The 15007-nt window shown below is 42.8% G+C and overlaps 1 long non-coding RNA gene across 1 annotated transcript in view; it reads left to right on the top strand.

The window, feature by feature from the left end:
* Positions 1–15007, top strand: part of LOC308072745 — a 181783-nt gene that overhangs the window by 32356 nt on the left and 134420 nt on the right. The window contains exon 1 of the long non-coding RNA XR_013931776.1: positions 1–15007. This exon is cut by the window's left edge and continues 32356 nt beyond it. This is a non-coding gene — a long non-coding RNA (uncharacterized lncRNA).

The following is a 15007-nucleotide window of genomic DNA, read 5'->3' as shown; positions in this document are numbered from 1 at the left end:
CAATACAAAGTGATTTATTTTCTTTCTTTTTTTCCCCCTAACTTGGGTTAGCCACTGAACAAGAAAAACAGTTATTTGCAGGGCTGTGGTGTGTCTCAGGCATTCCCCAGTGCCAGCTACCTGGGGACACATACCCTCACCCAGCATGGTTTGCACAGCTGACCTCAGGGCACACAAGGGACTGGTGTAAGGCCAAAGGAAACTGGGATGCAGCCTTTAGGAGAGATGAGGACTTGCTCTGCTTTTTCCTGTAGTAACACCTACGTTTGTGGAGTTCCTGGATGAATAACTTAAGAATCTTGCTATAGTGTTGTACAGTCCCTTTTAGGAAGAGAATTGTAAAGCACTGATCTTGATTTTTTTTAGTCAAAAGCAGGATGGCAGAGGACCAGAAATAAGAGTCCTGGCAACATAATGAATGAAATTAATTATTTGGAAGTTGCTCTGCAGCTATTAATTTTTTTCTCCTTTGAATGATGTGTATGTATGTGTGTGCACATCAGCGTATGTATAATTCAGCAGCTGTGGGCATGGGGAACTGGGAAATTCAAAAAACTGTGGCAAAAAGCAGGAAGTTAGGAGGGGAGGCAGATGCATCCTGAGGTACTCCCTGGTCAGGTGCTGATGGAGTCTCTGGGATACAGCTTTGCTTTGCAGTGATGATGGGCTTTACACAAAATCTTACCCTTATGGCTTGTCTTACCTTGTTGGCTTGTTGGTGATGAGCTTGAGAACTTATTCGTGTCAGAAATGTTCACTGATCTGGTCCTCCAGCCCCAAAAAGCCTGAGCTATTGGTAATTCCTTATGTAAAGCTTCAAGGCTTTTGGAAACAATAGGAGAGAGATGGGCTTAAACCAAAATCAGAACATGTCTAGGCACTGAAATCCTGTGGTCTCATTTTTCTTGGACACTGCAGCATGTCTCTGTGGCATCAGTCATTAGGCAAAGCATTTGCAATAATTTATTTGATGCATTTTTGTCCATTTTTACTCTTCCTAATTATTCTAGAACAATGTTTGATGTCTCTGGTTTGTTTGGTTTTTTTGTTTTTTTTTTTTTTTTTTTGAGGGGGAGTGTGTTTGGTTTTTTCTGTTTGTTTGTATGTTTGTTGTTTTTTTTTAATATTCAAATCAGATCCGAAGCATTGTGCCATCATATTGGTGCCTGTTGGAACTATGGATAAACTATTCACTCTGAGTATTTACCATTCAATAGTCATTCTTCTGAATCCATGATTGAGCAACAATGTGATCTAATGCTAATTCTGGTACTTGGCTGGCTCTCTGAAAAACCTACGGAGAGGAAAAGAGATTTCCAGCTTCTCCTACTAGCCTAACTCAGTAGGACCTGTTCCATGAACTCACTTTTCCAGCCTCAACAATTCTGTGATCTATGATTTCTCTAGCAAACTTTTCAACCAACATTTTTATGAACATAGATCTCTTATAAATATTTGAGGAAAACCAATAAAAAAGGACCACAAACTGAAGCAGATTCATGGGCTTTGCTCACATCACTGAATATTGGCATATGCTTTCCAAGCTGTGATGTGGATAGTTTTTCATCTGATTCATCTGATTTCCATATAATAAGAAAAAGAATTATTTTTCTCTAACTGTAGGCAATTGGATGAGCCATAAGTCAGAATTAAAATATGATTATCAGTTACAAAGATCATAGATTCCTTTCAAAGTTTCATTATTTACAATCCTTTTTTTGGTGACATTTCAATTCTCAGGAAATTATGCTCTAAATTGTACCTAACATGCTCACCACCCACATGCAGCACATGCAATAAACCTATGAGATAAGAAGGGTGAATGTTTCCATTTTAATTTTGTTTTTTAATGAGATTTTGGAGTGGAGGGTGAGCATTTTGCTAAAATATACGGCAGAGATTGCACAGCAAAGGAGTCTAACAGGGCTTTCAATGGCAGTTATCTGCAATGTCGTTTTCCTGCCATCTGGGTAAAATCCACCCTGTTCTCCCCAAGCCAATGTAAAGCTTCTTTGTGTAGAAGTGCACAGGGTCAGTAAAGCAGAAGTCTCACCTCAAATCAGCACTGAGGTTGCTGCTGTGGTTGGTGCAGGGGGGAGGGGAGGCCCCCAGATGAGATGGCCTCACTGCAATGCAGATTGCCTCCTTGTGCTGAGCGCTGTGCGGAAGGCACTGGGCTTTCCCTGCTTGGGCTTAATTAGTTTAGTAATATGAATATAACCTATGGTAGCAATAACAATGTGTAGAAGGATGCATTATCAATGGATTTTGCATTCATTGGCCATATGTAGCCCTTACAGCCTCACCTCTCTCGGTACCTTCTTCCCACCAGAATCCCAGCTGTTCCCTGCCAGTTTATCACTGGCAGAACAGGATTCGGTTCCTTACGCACTTCAGCAAAACTTCCTCGAAAATGAAACCACATCCTTTTTCTCAGAAGAAAACTTTATAAAACATATGTTGAGGGGGGAAATAATTAAAAGCCTGTAACTGGGTCAAAATCTGATCTCTGTTGATTTGGTGTGATCCTGAAATAATTCTGTGGGACTGAAGCCAAGGACTCCAGTTCTTCTGCCTTTCTTTGATATTAAAGGAGCACAGAACCCGGCCTGTCATCAACTGGGAAATACACTGTTGGAGGTGATTTTGTCTTCTCTTTCTGGAGATTAACTGCTGCCTTTGCTCAGAGCAGGTCTGGAAATCAGAGGTCTATAGATGACATACCCGTAATCATAAAAGATTTATTTAAGGGTATTCCTTTCTCATTTCACTGCAGCAGTAGCAGCATAGCCTAAAACCTGTTTCCACAGGCTTACAGAACTAGCTTCTGAAACCAGTATCTAATGCACTGTTCAGTTCTAAGTTCTTCAGGGAGCTGGCAATATTGGAATTACACTATTCCCATATAGCAACTGCAGGCTTTCCAGCAGGCTGAGAGACTGCCTGGAAAGACCATACGGATTTCACTTGTCTTCACGTTAGGAAAGTATTCCCACTTTATACACTAGTGTCCAGATTCTCAGCAAGCCTTTGCTGTTTACAGCCACAAAATTTGTCAGCTCATATGTCTGAATGCTGTGAGATTATAACAGCGGATGCACTAGAAATTCCCCAAGCAGCTCTGTAGTTACATGTCCCATGTCCAAAAGACAGCTGCAAAATGTGTTCATTATTGCACAGTTGTATACAAAGAACTACTGCACCCCAAATATCACAGATGGTGCTGCAAAAGCATTGGGCTTGGTGTTTGTTGACACGAACAGCTTGGGAGCTGGGGCTCATGTAGGGGAGGGACAGCCCTGGCTGGAGACCCAAGGGTCAGCGCATGTCAGGATAGCATCTAGGGACAGTGTTAGATATGAACTTCCTTGGGAAATTATTTGTGTTACTGTGACTCTCACAGATGCAAGTGAAGATCAGAGCCCACTGATTAACGTGTACCAAGGCTTCCCAGTCTTGCAAGGGGAGGACTGGTGGGAAGCAGCATGGGGAGGCTGGATGACTTGCTGAGATCTGCACAGAGGCAGAGGAGAGTCAGGACTGAGACCACATTTCTGTTTTTAAATCTTGGCCCTGAGACAGTCCTTTCTCGCTTCTAAATTTTAGAGCACCCTGATCTAGATTTTCTTCAAGCCTGTGTCTGATCTACTCTCTATAAATAGTCTTTGCATTCATCAGCTTAGACGAGAGGAAAAAAAAAAAAAAGGAAAGGTATACACTTTGCTGCAGAGCTTGCAAAGATTGCCTTTTGAAAACATTCTTGTTAGTAGGAAGGGGAGGAAGCAATGGGCGTTTGACTAAGTTAATGTACTCAGTGAACCATTGGAGAGCTGCCAACTCACATTTTTAAATAAATGTCAACATTAATTTTTAAAGTTTAAATGCCTATTTTGCATTTGTGCTCTCAGCTCTCTCCAGCGCTATGGTGCTTTGCAAGGCACAGGATCCAGCATGGCCAGGGCTCCCTGGGGAGCTCCCCGTGGAGGCAGCCAGGAGCGGGTGCTTGGAGCACCGCTGTTCCCATGGCATTTGCTATGTGGGCGTAATTCCTTCCTCACAGAGAAACCCTTACCTGCTGCTTAACTCACTTCAAAAAAGAAAAAGATTTTATGTTTTCATGGTGCTGTTTATTTCCTTCAGGCAATACCAAACCGAACACAAGCAGAGTACGTGTGTTACAGACTGTCAGTACAATGGCATCTCCTATAAATAGGGTCACTGTTGTTCTGTCAGAGCTTTGTTGAGCACAGATTTAATTTAATCAAGGTATCTTTTAGTGTCAAGGCCCATCTGTTTAAAATTAGCAGTATGATCTCTCTAGGCCCTCTTTAAAATCGTGATGGTCCGGAATCTGTATCCCTTAAAGGCTTTTGCTGGGCAAACAGCATCCAAAATGCTAAAGGGAAGGATATTTTTCCAAGGATGAAGCGCTCTTTGGAAAGCTTGTAGACAGGCAGTAAAAACAAATAAGTGAAGGGGGAGTTGTGCCATTCACTGGGGACTGCAGGGAGGAATTTGGCAAAAGGGAGGGCTATGGAGGGTAGCGCAGAAGCAAGGTGTAAGCAAGCTGTTCCTTGGCACCGAAGCAGGAGGAAAGGTATTTCCAGATGGCAGTCGGAGGGACCAGCTGCAGAGAGGAGAAGAAAGCAGCCCTCCATGTGGAGGATTCCCCCTGGCCCTGGCTGAACCGCCAGTGCAGCTGCGGCCAGGCAGGACCGAGGAAGGCAGCTGTCTCCTCATGAGCCTGCTCGTGTGCAGGATGCTGGCTTGCCTTTGCAAGCTGCAGGATTTGCAAGGTTTTCCCCCAGGACAAGATCTCCCAGAGCCAAAAGCATTAAGCAGGTTGATGTTCATCTTTCCTCTCCCTTCCTCTTGCTGTGTGATGTGGGCCAAGGTCCCTAAAAGTGACCCCCAGCTGCGAAGTCTCATAACCTGAATTTCTTCGGTCATCCCACAAAGGAGGACAGGAATCACACAGGGTTGATTTTATCTCCACAGCACCATAGCGTTTGAGCCTACTGGGAGCTGATGTCAGTATAAATTTATTAAATATTTTTTGGATGAAATAGGCCTATAACACCACCTAGGAACATATCACTCAGTACATGAGCTTTGCCCTCAATGAAATGCAAACACTACAGGCTTCTTCCAAAAATCCACAACCATGTCAGTCCCCTTGGCCACCAGTCGTCACCTTAGCCCCAAGGAGAGGAGCACACTATGCTTGCATCCAGTTAAACCTGGCCAGCCTGGAGATGCTTTCTTGCCCCTATTGCTCTCCCTCTGCACCTGTCCTTTTCAAAATATCAGCAGAATTTAAACGCAGAGCTTGCAGTAAAAGAAAAGCTGTGTCTTAGCAAAAAGAGCACCTTTAATCACAGTTTGCAATGGCAGGTTGCACAGTAAATAATAGTTGTCTTAAAATCATGTTGCTCCTCTTCAGCAAACTCCTTTCTGTGAATAGAAACACTGCCTGAAAGTCAAGGCAATGACAGTCCTCCCGGCTGGGATCCTTCTCAAGCCACTGTGCCCTCTGTGGACCCCTCTCCCCATCCACATGTGCTGCCTGAGACAAGCAGCAGATGCCCATCTGCACTCCGCAGTAATGTGAGCATAACTTGTCTATGTCTGAGCTCATAGATTTAGCAGACCAGTGCCACTAAATATTTTTTTTAATGAATCTAGGCTTTCTTTAATATCTTCTCTTTGAGAATTCTCTTCCCCATAACAAATCCCTGCCCTAGACATGCGAGTCAGAAACCCAAGAGTTTGTGTCCCGCTTCACATGTGATCCAAAGTGCTCTGGAAGCCTTGGATCCTAGAAGCTTTCCTGAAGAAACTGAATCCAGACTGGCCATAACTCCGTAAAATGTTGCGTTTCTGATGAAGTGGCATATCTGGTTTATGTTGGTTTGGTGTAAACACTCAGCCAGGCTGGGGCAATGGTCCGTAGCCTCCTCCATTTCCACCTTGCCCACCTTGAGCCCCATGCAGGCTGTGAGCTGAACAGAATCAACTCAGCTTTTCCCATCGCCTCTTCCCTGCCTTGACTTAGCTGAGACAACTTCTCCTCCCTCCGTACTTGTCTATTTGCAGCTCTGCCTGTGATGGCTGCTGCAGTCTCTAGGAGGAAAGGTAACATTAAATTGAGGGTGATTACCCACATTCATGGCATACTTTTGTAGCTAATGACATGAGTGACCTGCCCAGGGGAAGACAGGGCCACTGTGGCCCACCCCACTGGTCACCTGACTCGGCAGGAGGAAGCTCTGAGCCACCTCACTGAACTGCTAAGGCTGAATAAATTCCTTGGCCTCGATGGAGTTTACCCTAATGACTCGAGGCTGCAGATGTTTTCCATTTCTCTTTTTGAACTTGCTCTTTAGTATTAACCAAAGTCATTATTAATTCCTTTTTTAACCTAAAATGAAGATTATCATGACTGTCTGTCAAGTTGTCGTGGTTTAACCCAGCAGGCAGCTAAAGAGCACACAGCTGCCTGCTCACTCCTTAAAAGCAAGCATTTTATATAGCACCTTCAGATTAAGATATATGTGAATAAGATATTACAGATTAATTAGTATGTAAATTAAGCCATATGTTATTTGTGTATACATATATCTTTTGAAGCCTACTGCCTGGACAGGCCAGCAGGTATCTTGAGTGCTTGTTTATGAACCCATACGTATTACTCCATGGTAGCAATGAAGCTGTCTGGTGTGCATGTTATTTCATCTGCCTCTGCCCAAAGATACAGTGCTGAGAGTTTAAAGGATCTTCCATATTTTTCAAAATAATTTTTCATGCCTGCAAATCTTTGTAACTGAGCTGCTGATCTCCAGGTAAAATCACATTGTTCGACTTCAAAATGTCACCATTTCCAACTGAAATCACTAGTGGGATACCATTTACCAAGTTCAAGTCACCAAAATCTCTGAGAAATGAGAGATTTTACGCAGGTTGTTATAATAACAGCAGCAGAAGCTGCAAGCAGTCATTTGTAAGTGCAGGAAAGAAAACCCAGCATTAGCAAACCTAAAATGACTTGGGAGTAGCTGTTCTTGAATCAGCAGGTTGATGAATAACAGTGGGGATAACATGAGCAGCTCTGCTGGAGGTCCTTCATGAGAACTGCTTTCCTCGTGGTTTCCCTGGGACAAGCAGGGGCCAGACCCAGCCAGTGGCTCCTGGGATAGCCCACCTGTGCAGTAGGAGGTGCAAGGGTTGAGCTGAGATCTCCAGGGATGATGCTCTGACAGGTGCATTGCCACACCATTTGTCTTTCCCAAACTCCAGATCATTATCTGCGCTCCACATGGGTTTACACCCTAATTCAGAGAAACATAGAGTTTGGCTGCAGATGTTAAAAATGGGGAGCTCAGGAAGTGCATCCATAGGTTCTTCTCATGGCCCGCACAGTTCTTGTGGTGCTCCCTGCATCATTTTCTTCCTATTTTCTAAAACAGCATGGCTGATCTCTTGGATTGTCTGGAGTAGCTGTCAGCTTTTCCAAAGCCTGTTTTCCCTGCCTTGCACCACTGAGCACGCAAGCAATGTGAGGCCAGTTTGGTGGGAGGCTTTAGTGCAGCTAAGTGTAATGATGAGCCGTGGGGTGGACCAGCCTTCTGTTTAAGAACATTTTCCCTGTGTTTTGAGCCCAACAGTGAAATCCCTGCATCCAGCTGCATTTCTCCCCCTCATTATTTCATAGATCATCTCAATAATATGATTCCAGAGCTCCCAAACTCTATTCCCACTTCTCCAACCATCAGCCAAGTGAGCTGTGTTAAATTTCTTGCAGCACAGAGGGGACTAGAATAGACTACGCAAGAGCCTAATTAGCAATCTTTTCCTTTTACAACATATTGAAGTTTTCTAGGCATTGAGCCATATTCTTTCATAGCCTTTCTACTTCCCTCCCTCTCTCTTTTTTTGGTAGCTTCTAATTTTTTATTAAAGGATAACAGCATTATTGACAGTACAAGATACTTTCTTGCATACCACTGAGCATTAAAAAGGAAAGTGTCAGATTTGCAGGGTAAGAGATAAGTAGAACTAAAGCAGCTAGGCTCATAGCAGGAGCTGTATGTACAGTCATAATAGAAGCTATACCTGTAATTTGCTTTTAGTCAGTTCCTGTCTTGGGACTTTCCTCCAGAGTTATTCAGTATTACCTGCCTAGGACAAGCCATAAAGCTTTCAGACTTTCTCCATTGGGCTGTGTTTCTGGATTGGGCCTCTTAGGCCTGAGTTTCCTACTGCTGAGGTTGTTCTGCAGACAAGTGGAAGCGTCTCTGTCTGTGTGTCCCTCAGGCCAACGGCAATTAAAACTTGCTTGGGCATATGGCGTGTGTTCAGCTGAAGTACAGTTGCTGCAAGTTCCCTGAAAACCAGAGGAAAACCCTGCGTATTGGGTTGTAAGCCTCTTAAAGACCTATGTGTTTGTTCTAAGAGTTGGTTACCAACCATTTAGAGCGTGGACGGTCCATGTGAGTAGTGGGAACTATTGAAACGATGAGTGGAGTGAGGAGATGCAGTCCTTCCGCAGCTGGTGCACTGCCATGGGAGCTTTTCCCTTTCCCTGCGTGTGCTGAAGGAGAAGTGATTGCAGGAGGTTCAGGTCCATGTCCTTCATCTACCTCATGTGAGGCTTTAATTCTTCTCCTGCAGCCTTAATGAGTGCCCTGGGCAGTCAAGTTAGATGTTTTTTCTCTGTCCCAATCAATGTTTAATGGCTCCCACCAAAATGACTGAGGCAGGCTCACCTTGAAGAGTCAGCGGTGTGTTGGGCCATTTCCAGCTCGCCTCTATAAAACTGGACCTGCTTCTTAAGGATTTGATTAAGTTCCCACTGAATTCAATAGCAAAACTGCTATTAAACCCTACCGGAGCAGGCCACATGGTAACAAATGTTGGATTTTAATTTATTATAATAATATCAAAGCTAATACTGGCTTTGAAATGAACCCCTGGAATGGTAGAATAAGAAAGAGGTGAAAAAGAACAGTGAAAAAATGCTATTAATTCAGAGGCAGATATATTTATTTCAAGTAGATTATTCTTAGAAACACTTGTAGCATTATTTACAAGAATCTTTAAAAAATTGCAGTGCTACAAAACTGAGATTCATCACTGAGGTAAAACATTTCATTATTATTTCTCAAATCAATTCCCCCAGCAGAATATGAATTACAGGATTTCAGCCAGCCTTTTCAAGAAACCTCTTTTAAAAATTTACATAGCTTATAACAGATTGCCAGAAATATTGCAAGCAGCCATTAATTTACTCCTAACCAATTAAAGCCTATGCTAACACATGCACTGATATGCACACACTTGTTCCTAATTTTTCTTCTGCAGTTAAGCATGAACAAAAAGACATGCCTTAGAACTAAAAAGGATTTGAAGGCATTTTCGTGCTTTCTTTTTTCAGACTCAAGGGCAAATATGCCTTTGATAAATATCATTCCGTTTTTTTCTTCCAAAGAAGGAATCTCTTTACAAACCGCTACATTTTTTTCTGCTGTTGATTGGCAGGTAGATTTGCAAGCAGCAGCATACCATCAGAAACAATGTCTCCTTTAGCTTTTAAACTGTTAGGGGGTTTGAGTTAATTAATTTATTAAGGATACTAGGCTGAAGAAAGATATGGATCAATGAGATCTGGGCTTTTTTGTATTACTGAATTGACAAGGTGATTTGCAAAAATGGTGATGATTACCAATGCTCTCATGAGATCCTGCATATGAACACCTTTATTTGCTCTTTTTGTTAGTGGGGATGGTGCTACTTTAGTTAAATGTCATCACTTAGTAGTAATCTGCATACCCAATAGGTTAGTGCATTAGACTTTTATCAACTATGAATTTTTACAGACCTGTGGGAAAGAAAAGATTTCAAGGAGAAACACTTTTTGTCTCAGCCGCATGTCCCACTCTGTATCTGGGGTGCGTGTGGTTTGTTATCTGACCATCTCAAAAATTACTCTTGCATTTTTAAAGTTTTTTCTCTAACCAGACTAACAATGCAATTTAGGCTTGCGTGTGGGTTGGGTTTTTTTTCAGATGTTCTGTGTGCAATGCTACTGAGCGGGTCTGTATAAATTTAAGCGCTATATATTGAATAAAGGTGACGTTTGGACACACAAATGGTCCACAATTACCTACCATTGGAATGGGGTGTCTGTCTTGTTTGTAAAGTGCCTTACGTTCAATATGACCCCTAATTATGAGCAGCACTGGATAAAAGAGGTTTCTGGCTCTAAGATGTAAGCTATTCCTGCAAGGGGCAGGGAGTTGGACCCGCTGATTCTTATGGGACACTTCCAACTTGAGATAGTCTATGATTCTACCTCAAGATGCATCCTGCTACCTGTGCACACCTCAAGCTGAGAGGAGTTAAGGGATAGGGAAAACAGCAAAAGGAAGCTTGACAGAACTAGGAGAATGGGAAAATAAATTATTTGGCCATCAGTATGTTCTACTGGTGTCTCAAAGTGATGGTATTGCCTCATATCAAATCCATACTTGGTGGCATGGAGGTACAAGAGCAGTCCTAGCTGAACCCAGATCTTCCACCTTGCCTCTGCAAATGAAAATCTGGTTTGTAGCCACCTGTCACAAGAAAGTCTGTGTAACAGGTGGAGCAGCCTGGCTTATTCATGGGGAATCTCAGAGATGAGTCAACCCAAACATAGCAGGTCCACCTGCAGCCAGCCTGCAGGAGCCCTGGCTTGCCCTACAGTTCATGCAAGGAGTAAGTCTGAGTTGGTGCAGCTTGCACCAGAGTTGTAGGGAGTGCGTGAAAGCTGGCATGGCTTTTGAAGGTTCATGCTTCATACTCATTCTCCTGGCCAAGTAAAATCCAATATGAAAATTGCTCTGCAAAACTGTGGTCACCCTTGAGAGTTATCCATCTGAGCTGCTGGCTGTGTTCCACGGGGTAAGAAGTGAGCTAAGCATTTCCCAAATTATAATAAAACCCAAGTAAGACAGATGAGGTTTAAAACATTGTGATCCATGCTGTGAACTTTCCACCATGTTTCAGTTCAAGCTGTAATATTATGATCACTGTAAAAAGGCTTGAGATACTGGATTTACAATGGAAATACTGCCTTGTGCACATTGCTATACCTGGAGGTGTCCACGCACTGGTATACTCATAGCATTAAAAGGCATCACAAGCACTTCTCTGGGAAGGCACCATGATTACTTTTCCTTCTGCTGTGGCAAGGCTTGCCACCCTTCCACATAAATTAGTACTACAAATTTCAATAGGAAAAAGAAAATAAATTCCACTTAAATATCATTTTTGATGGTTGCTCTAACTCTTCTGATGGGCCCAAACAAAAGACTCCAGTTTAATGTGTGTGTATTTTGAGCCATGCCCCTTGCTGACCCTCCAGTTTAATTTCCGTCCTTCAGATGAGATGAATGGAGCGTGAAGCAGGTCATATCTCAAAACACTGACACATGGGTTACAGACAGAACTCACAGGCAGGAGAGGCAGCCAGTTTGTAGATTAAATCAAAGCAGTTCTGAATAGATGGGAGGTCAGCAAGGGCCAGCTTTGACATTTGATAGGACCTTGTGATCAATCAACTCTTTCTTGGGTCTTCCAGGTTTCTTGATGACAATGTTTCTTAAAATAATAAAATAATAAAGAAATAAATAAATAAACCCAGATGAGGCATGTCGAAAACTGCCAAAGCATCTCTGGATTGTGTCAAACGATAGGAATTAATTATTATCAAAGATGATAATAGCAAGAGTTGTTTAAAGCAGCCAGCCTAGAAGTTAGTGCTCTTTAAGTGTAACAATTTTATCTGCATGCAGCGGTAATAATTTTTTGCATAGTGTGTATTATAACACTATGATTTTGGTAATAATCCAAAAGCATGATAGCAAATCCTGGTTGTTTATGGCACTTGGTAGTAATCAGAAAGAGTCCCTGATTAAAAACCTACTGTTACATTGAAAGGAAGGCTGAGGTGATATCCTGGCTTCTGATGAAATTTGCCTCATGCTAAGTCTTCCCTGCCAGCTTGATTTCTCTGGAGGGAGTGGAGGAACATCCCTAGGAAGAAAATGTTTGGCTTTGGGCCTGGACCAGATCTCATGAAATGAAGCAATTTTGCCCAAAATTCTCTGTGGGAGGATGCCCCCACTGTCTGTGTGGTCTTTGCCACATAAACATGCTCCAGCAGAAAAAAGCTTGTTGGGGGACTATTTGCAGCATCACTACACTGATTTTGTCTCTCTGATGTACACGGGAATTTTCCCACCGGCAGAGACCATTAGAAAATCCTCCATTTCAGTGTGTTTGTTCTCAGAGACAGTGTCGAGCTTTTCTGGGAGAGTATGCAGCTTAGGAGGGTTTGTCGTGACCAAATGGAGCTGTGCTCTTACAAGGTTACAAGCAGATTGTTTTGGTTGTATTTTTCCATCCTTAGGAAAATAAATTATATGGTTTCTTGCTTTCCTTCCTTGCTTCATGCAAGAATTGGAAATATGGCATCTATTTGGAGGGTTGGCTGTGAAATCTCATTAGAGATCATTGTGAAAATATTGTTTTTCAGGAAAATATTAGATTTAAGAAAAAGTGCCAGAAGTTTCTTTTTGGAGCATAAAAGAAAAATAGATGCAAAGGCCTCATTTGATGGCAAGGGACGTGCTGTAATGAAACGGAGAAGAGCTGATGAGGAAAGCAGAATTTGGAAGTTGGTTCAGAGAAAAGTGAATTTCCCAAATGAGCCACAAACTTCCCTGTGTGGTCTTAGCCTCTAGGTCATGGTTCATAGGCTAGGGCTAACATTTCCTTACCTTGGGGGATAAACTCCTTTCATCTACAACAATATAAAGACAGTAGGCACTGCAGTGATGGAGAACCATATAAGTAACTTGACAGGCAGAGTAATGGGCTTGTGTTTCAGTGCTCTGCTAAATAAGACTCCCTGGGCATCTCTGGACACACACTTTCAGGAGAAATGAAAATGTCAGAATGTCTCGTTGCTGCCACAGGAATTCAGCCAAGCTGTGACCTCAGAGACACTGACTGAGTGGTCAGTGCCACGTGAGGGCATGAGCTGAGCTAGGTAGTGGTCATCAAAAGATGTTAACTTTCGCAGAACCCCATTGACAGAGAGAAGGTAGGAGTGTGTGATCTGCTTATGACAGTTGCAGAGATGGAGCCGACTTCTCTCGCCTTGCCATGCAGTGTCTTTTTGACTTGGACTGCAGTCTCTGGGCAACTCTAGTCCTCTGTACTTTTGATATTGGTTAGGAGCCTCTTGGGAAACAAGGTCCATCTGCACGCTTGCCTGTGTGCCCATTCTATGCCAGTCAATGCCAGTCACCTTGAAAAGATCTTGAGTTCAACACTAGGATGTTGCATATGGAATCATAAATTATTAGAATCATGTGAAACCACTGCTGTAGTTGGTAAAGAATTAGTTAAAATGGTGCTGTAAATTCGTAACTTAAAAATATGCCAGTCCTCTCTTCTTTATACCTTTTTCTTTTATTATAGGAGTCCCTCAACCTACCTCACCCCAACCACGTACTTTTAGAGTCTTCTCCAGTGCTTACGCATTTTTTTTCTCCATAATAGCCCAGATTCTTCCTGTTTTCATCAGTCATTTAGGGATAAAGATTTGTGTGTGGCTGTTTTCTCATCAGAACACCCCAAATCAACACTAGATGTGTGTACTTGGGAGGAAGAGGAAGGTAGTAAGGTCATTGAAGACATCCAAATGCCAAATATGTATTCCTTGCAAAGAATACAGATTTGATTTTTATGAAGAACTTAAAGCAAATGCTGTTCATTTAATAAGAGATGCATACAGGGAATAACTCTTGTGATCAGTGATTTGGAGACCATTTGTGAGAGTCTTAAAAACATTGTGAGCAGCAAGAGGCTATTGTAAGCTAGAAGGACTATCTTGGGGAAGGGACACAGAAGCACCCCTGGCTGGGGAGAAGAGCCCCAGAGCAGCCAGCCCTGGTCTGAAGTTCAACTACTGCTTCAGATGAGGCTCTGAAACAGCTCAGAAAGAATCTGGTCAAATATAATCTGTAACTGCATTTTATTACTTCATTTCATTTTATAGGAACTCTGGTCTGAGTTTTATAATAGAGAACTTAACTCTTTGCTCCACTGAAATAAGGGGCTGTCTTCCTTTCCAAGCTGCTGATGGTGTGCAGAGGTAGATCTGACATCTCACATGGTTTTACTCCCCAGAGATTATGCAAGAAAAGCAATGAGCAGCACTGCAGGCAGATCCTCAGGGAGCCTCTGTTCAAGGGCAGTTCTGGGGGATGCAGGGAACTGGGGATTGTTTCCTGCTAAGCTAGAAGAATTAGCTTTGGGCTGGTAAAGGTCAAGTGCCAAGACCTGGAGGACAGCTTTTGCTAGAAGGTAGTGTTACTGTCCCCCTGGAGAAGTGATATGTGCAAAGACATGCCCCAGCAATGGGTAGCCCCACTGTGTCACGGATAGTGTGTTCCTGGACAGCCTCCAGAAATACTTTGACTTTTTGCAGGTCTTGGTCTTTATACTTGAATGCCTCGGGTGTTTAACACATTGCCTCCCAACAACTTCTTTTGCTATCCTCAGGCTTCAGGAGATGAACTCCAGCATTAAAAGCAAGCAGTGCAAGCAGCCTGCAGGCTCCTCAAATGTCCTTTTCTTCCATAAAATCCTCAGTCCACCTCATCTTCAGAGACTACTACTAAAACTGTTTTCATTTTTAGGGATCTGTGACAAGCAAGTTATTCTGAAACCATTACATATTTTGTTCCTATTCCAAGTGCTGGCTTTGACAGCAAAAGGGCAGCAACCAGAAAATGTTTTGAATTCTTGCCAGTGGAGGGAGGAGCAGATGCAGACCTGATGTAATGCAATACCACATGTGATGTGTACATGTGCCTGCACCGAGTGCTAGCAATGAGGAGGAACACTCTCCAAGACCTTTAGAACACCCTTTTCCTACACCCCTTCTCATCCTCCA

This window comes from Falco punctatus, assembly GCF_963210335.1.
Source record: "Falco punctatus genome assembly, chromosome: 13".
Classification (NCBI taxonomy): domain Eukaryota; kingdom Metazoa; phylum Chordata; class Aves; order Falconiformes; family Falconidae; genus Falco; species Falco punctatus.
This window is presented reverse-complemented; position numbering and strand designations above follow the sequence as displayed.